Below are 5,826 nucleotides of genomic sequence, written 5' to 3'. Positions count from 1 at the left end.
CCACATATGAATCATTAAGAACTGAGGAACCTACCATATTCACATTTCTCTTTTCCCTTGTAGAGTATTGAGCACCACTTGAAGCCATCTTGTCAATTAGTTCCCAAGCCTTTAAGGAAGTGAGGTCAATCAAGCATCCACCACTAGCGGCATCAATGTTAACTTTGTCTCTTGGAATCAAGCCCTCATAGAAATATTGGACTAAATTCTCACTAGAAATTTGATGGTGTGGGCATTTAGCCAAAAGGCCTTGGAATCTAGTCCAATACTCATAGAGACTCTCATCCTCTCCTTGTTGGACCCCATAGATTTGCTTTCTCAAATTGGTGACCTTGGAATTTGGAAAGAATTTATCTAAGAAGAGTCTTCTTAGCTCGGCCCATGTGCTCACTTTCACATAAGAAGGGTAGTTGAAATACCACTCCTTTGCTAAACCTTCAAGAGAAAATACAAAAGCCTTAGCTTGAACATCATCAACATTTACATGCATAGGCTTCATAGTATCACAAACCAATAGGAAAGTATGCAAAAACCTATGACAATCCTCTCCTGGTAACCCATGAAATTTAGGCAATGCATTAATCAAGGAGGATTTAATTTCAAATTGAACATTAGTAGGAGGAACATATAAGCCATAAGGATTATCATGCCAATTAGGTTGAGTTAATTGCCTAATGCTCCTCTCCTCTCTAGGGTTATGCAAGCCTTCAAATTCATTATTAACATGGCCATCATCATGCAAATTCTCATTCCCATTCCCATGGCCCTCATTATGCACATGCTCATGTCCTAAGATACCTTCCATTGTTGAATTACAAACCAAATGAGAATCAAGAATAGGTTGTGATCTTCTCAATCTAGAAATAGTCCTTTCAATTTCTGGATCTAATTCAACAAAAGAGGTATGTTTTCTTCGGGTCATGCACTAATCAAGCTCAAGAAAATTAAGAACAAAGAACAAGCTAAACTAAAATGCAAATCAACATGAAACAATTCAAAACACACAAAAGCAAGAGAAATAATTTTTTTTTATTTTTTTTATTAAACTCAATAGCAACAAAATGAAAAAAAAATAACACCAAACAAGTAGAAAGAGAGTTAGAAATGCTCAATCAAGAAGCTTTGGCAATTCTGGAATTCGCACAGTAGGCTCTCTGGAGACAGTGAACTTGTGAATTTTCTATCAGCAAATCCACATGATAAATTCCCCTGAAACTTTTATGAGAAACACAAGAGATATACAGGAAAATTATATAAAACTTTTAGATTAAAAATCCTTCCCAATCGTTCCCAGAATTTTTCACAAGTTGGTCCTCAAGTCTGGAGAAACAGGATTTCGTCCAGAAGACCTTCAGAGCTTCTAACAAACTTTCAAATAGGAAAATGGAAAAATTGAAGAAAATCCTAAACACAAGAAACAAAGATAAGACAGCGATAAGAAAAATGAAACTGGAATCAATCAATTTGAACGCACAAAGAGGAAGATATGCTAACTCAAAATTGAAACAGGGTTTTGGAATCCTCTGTAATGGCTCCCTGGACCTTGTTAGATTGTAAAATTTCCACAGGACACTTCCCACGTCCAAAATTGACCAAACCAATTTTAAAGTGAAGCTAGGATATAGAGCTTTCAATGAAATAAATTTCAAGTTCAAATTCCCTCAGACTCATTCCCAGTTAATTTTTCAATTTCAGACAGAGACACTAGAAACAGAGTATTTTCAGCTCTACACCAAACCAACGAAAATTGCACTAATTTTTTTTTTTTTCAAAACAGAATAAAAACACTCAAAACACACAAAAAACACTAAACAAAACACAAAACACAAATTTTTATAATTTTTCAAAAAAATTTTCCAGGAACACTAAAAATGTAAATTAAGTACTAAACAACCTTAGAATTAAACTTAAACCATTCCCCGGCAACGGCGCCAAAATTTTGATAGGAAATTAGTCGCTTATCCTCAAAATTACACTAAAGCTAACCCTAATGCAATATAGGGCCAACCCTAGGTCATCTCCCAAGGAATGGTTTTAAGTCTAATTGAAAGTTATCTAGTGAAATAAATCAACCAAAGTTTGTAGGAATTTAGTTACTAGCTAATTATCTAAACTAATTACCTAATGTGCAAGTAATTAAAATGCTAGTGAAAGTGAGTGAAATGAACTTCCCTTTTTACAATAATGGAACCCTAGAGATTAGTTGATTTTGGACTCATTATCTTCTCATGATTAGGCTAAGTTTAGCTTCCCTTTCCTCTTGACTAAAGCTGTCATGACTTAAGAAAATTATCCTAAGCCAATTAACCTAATTAGCTAACCTCCCTAGGTCTTAGATTAAAGTCCCTAGTTCAATTAACCAATTGGTGAAGACATTAGCCAAGTGATTCACTCAAAATCCTCTCTCAACAGCCATGGTCAAACACATAAATTGAGCAACCACAAGATTATGTCAAGCTACTCAACAACACAAGCATTAACACCACAAGATTATGCAATATTAACACAAGAAATTCACTAATTGAAAAACACAAGATTATGTGCCAAACAAAGAGTGGCAAAATTCAGTCATGGCTGTCCAAGGAAGAAATTAAATGAAACAATCCTCTCTCTTTACATCAACATCAAATTCAAATTAGAATTTATAAGCTAAGATGATTAAACCCTAGATTAAGGAATCTAACCATCTAGTAAAAAGAGAAGAGGATAGGAAACAAAAGAACTTAGCCAATTTGAAGCTCAAGACTCATCCTCCATCTTCATCTCTCTAGGATTCCACAAAGAAACTTAGCCAATCTTCATCTTCAAGAACCCTAGTGATTGCTTGTGAAGGCCAAACTCCATAGCTCTTGAATGATGGAAATGAGCTTCAATCCTTGTGAAAATGGAAGGGATGGAACGAAAATGAAGAGAGGAGAAGAATGGTATGAGTTTTGTGGAGGTTTGGTGGCTGAAAATGGAGGTTAGGGTGCTGGAAAATGAAGAACAAAAGAGAGAAAATGAAGAACACTATGAACAAGAGAGAGAGAATGTGGAAGATGAATGAGATATGTGTTGGATCCCATTTGGGCTTAAAATGGCGTGCTCCTTGGTGTCTCCCATCAGCTGAAGCTTAATTAAAATAAGGAAAAAGAAATTAAAATGTAAATGGGAGCCTTGTCACACTTGCAAGGTGGCAACTTCCTATTGGTTTGTAGATGATTCCAATGTGTGCCTAATTTCCCATGTGTCATCCACATCATTTTAGCTGATCTAATCCCTCAAAATAATCATAATTCACGTGCAAACCATCAGCCATTGTCCTCAAGGAGTGTTGACCTCAATTGCCCAATTGATGCACAAGTCACATGCCACCTATGTCACATAAATCACATAATTCAATTAAATAGCATATGATATAATAAAATCTAATTCATGTCCAGAATTAAATTCATAATTAGAAGGGAGAATTTATTAAATTAACCAAGTTTTAGGCTGCACAAAATTATATAAAAATTTTCACACAAAGGCAAACCAAAAACTAGGACAAACTAAGACACTTAAGAAAGTGTTGACTTTTTTATTTAATTACTCCCAAACTAAAATGAATTTTAAAAATATAATTTCACCATTCATCAACTGGACATAAAATGCACTTTGTCAATTTTTCTTGTACATTTTCTCAAAAGTTCATTTTTTGGACCAAAATGCCCCTAGTGCACTGATCTTAGAAACTTAGGCAAAGTTCCAAATCTAATGCAATGTGTGCACTTGAAGGTGATAAATCATTAATAAAATGGTCCTAATTGACAAATAAAAGTGGGTAACAAATGTGTTCTATCACCATGCGCCGTGGTGCATTGCACGAATTTGATAGATATCAGTTGTCAAAATGATAACACAAAGAGCGAACTTCTGATCCATCTCAAATCTCGATCCAATGTCCAATTGAGGCAATTTTAGCTTTTACACAGAGTTTTCTCTTGGCTTTAGCTAATGGCATAGGTTTTACACTCAAATTCATTTTCTAAAAAAAGTTGGACACCAAAACCCATTTTACCACTTTTTCACAACAATCTCACAAACTCAGTGTCCCAATTCAACCACAAGTGCCAAAAGCCTACATCAACTCTCTGACTACACTCAATAGACTCCAGCGGCTAGTGTAATGCACCAAACACAACCAAAAACACTTATTCCTTAAAATGACCACTCAACCTTAATTTGTTACAAAAAATAAAGGGGAGGAAAATCATGCACAAAATAATAATTTTCATTTCAAATCATTCAAAATACACATGTTCCTACATGCACAAGTATTTTGGCCCTATCCACAGGATTACAACCAAAACGCACTAACCTAGGGCACAAAATACACAAGTTGTACACTAAGCTAATGTAAGTAGTACAAAAATAATAACATGTGATCCTAGTTGGCATTTATACAACATTAATACACAAAAATATAGGCATGAAAGTTATAACCTCCTCCTATATCCTCCAGATACAGGAGAAGATTAACAAAATTACCATGTAAAACACCCAAATCAATAATCATATATTTAGTTTGAAAAGCTTAGGCCTAAGACTCGTTTGCAAAATCATCGAAACCATAATTCATTAGAGCAATATACAGCAAAAGTAAATCATTTACATTTGTCTCAATCATTGCATGCATTAAAAACAGGAAATTAGGTTGGAATACGGGCTATACACTAGGCTGTGTAGCACGTGGGCCGTGGCATATGGCATAAAGCCACACACCCAACTTTTTGTGTCATGCGCCATGGCACGCCAGTCTAAAATTCCTACTATCATTTTGACAACAAAATTATGAACTTTTGACGTGCGCAAGTTTCACATATGATGTTTGATTAGAGTGATTCAAGCACCCACACAAAGTTTATCTCATAAGCTAGCTAATGAGATAAGTTTGGACATAATCTAATGGTCTAATTGAAATTTAGATACTCAAATGCAAAAAGTCACTTTTTTTGAAAAATTTTCATACCCAAGCGCTCAATTTGATCCCTTTCTCTCATTAAACCACACAACTTGAACTAAGTCCAAAAGGACCTATTACACCTGATTAACCATAATATAATACATTTACACACATATATAAAAATCTAGCCATTCAACAGCCTATTTTCACTTTTTACAACTTCACACAATTTGACATAATTTAGACTTTTTTCAACACATTCATATATAACCACATCCATAATATATTTATTACTCAATCTCATCCCCAAATTACTCATTTTATCATAATTCCACACTTGGGCTTAAGATTTACCATTTTCACTACACTTTCCGTGCAAACTCACTCAAATCTCAGCCCTTGATTCATTTCACCTCATATATACACAATATGGGCTAAGATTCCATAAAATCGCAGCCCAAAACATGCATGCAACCTTATGGCAACTTATATACACATATATACATGAATTCTCAATTCATTACACAATCTCAGAGACTTCCACAACAACGACACCACTATGTCAGTCCTATCTCTCTCCTTTTACCCTGATCACTGATCTATCCTAAAAAAATGCAACCACGAGGGTGAGACAAAAATCTCAATAATAGAATAACCCACTCCTATTGACTATCACATGAACCTATATGAAAGTAAAACATAATATACCATTTAATATAACATATCATGTATTTCATTTCAAGTATCACTCATATCAAACAATTCATTACTTTTACACTTGTTTCACCACTTTTACAGCATATAGCAATATATTGCATCATATAGCATGATCACTACTGACCGAACCTCTAAAACACCTTAACACAAAACCATAGGCTTGCCTTAGATTAATGTACACACTC

At 34.6% G+C, this 5,826-nt stretch overlaps 1 non-coding gene across 1 annotated transcript; it reads left to right on the top strand.

Annotated features, from left to right (window-relative positions):
- The first annotated feature begins 218 nt into the window (after nucleotides 1-218).
- LOC129312252 (small nucleolar RNA R71) lies at nucleotides 219-325 on the top strand. The gene has a single exon (XR_008593499.1). It is a non-coding gene; the product is annotated as a small nucleolar RNA R71 (small nucleolar RNA).
- Nucleotides 326-5,826: the final 5,501 nt, after the last annotated feature.

The sequence above is a fragment of the Prosopis cineraria genome, unplaced genomic scaffold (assembly GCF_029017545.1).
Source record: "Prosopis cineraria cultivar Desert tree isolate PC_DT_omini unplaced genomic scaffold, ASM2901754v1 PC5, whole genome shotgun sequence".
Taxonomy (NCBI): Eukaryota; Viridiplantae; Streptophyta; class Magnoliopsida; order Fabales; family Fabaceae; genus Prosopis; species Prosopis cineraria.
Note: the sequence above shows the minus strand (reverse complement) of the source record. Positions and strands in the feature narration are given on the sequence as shown.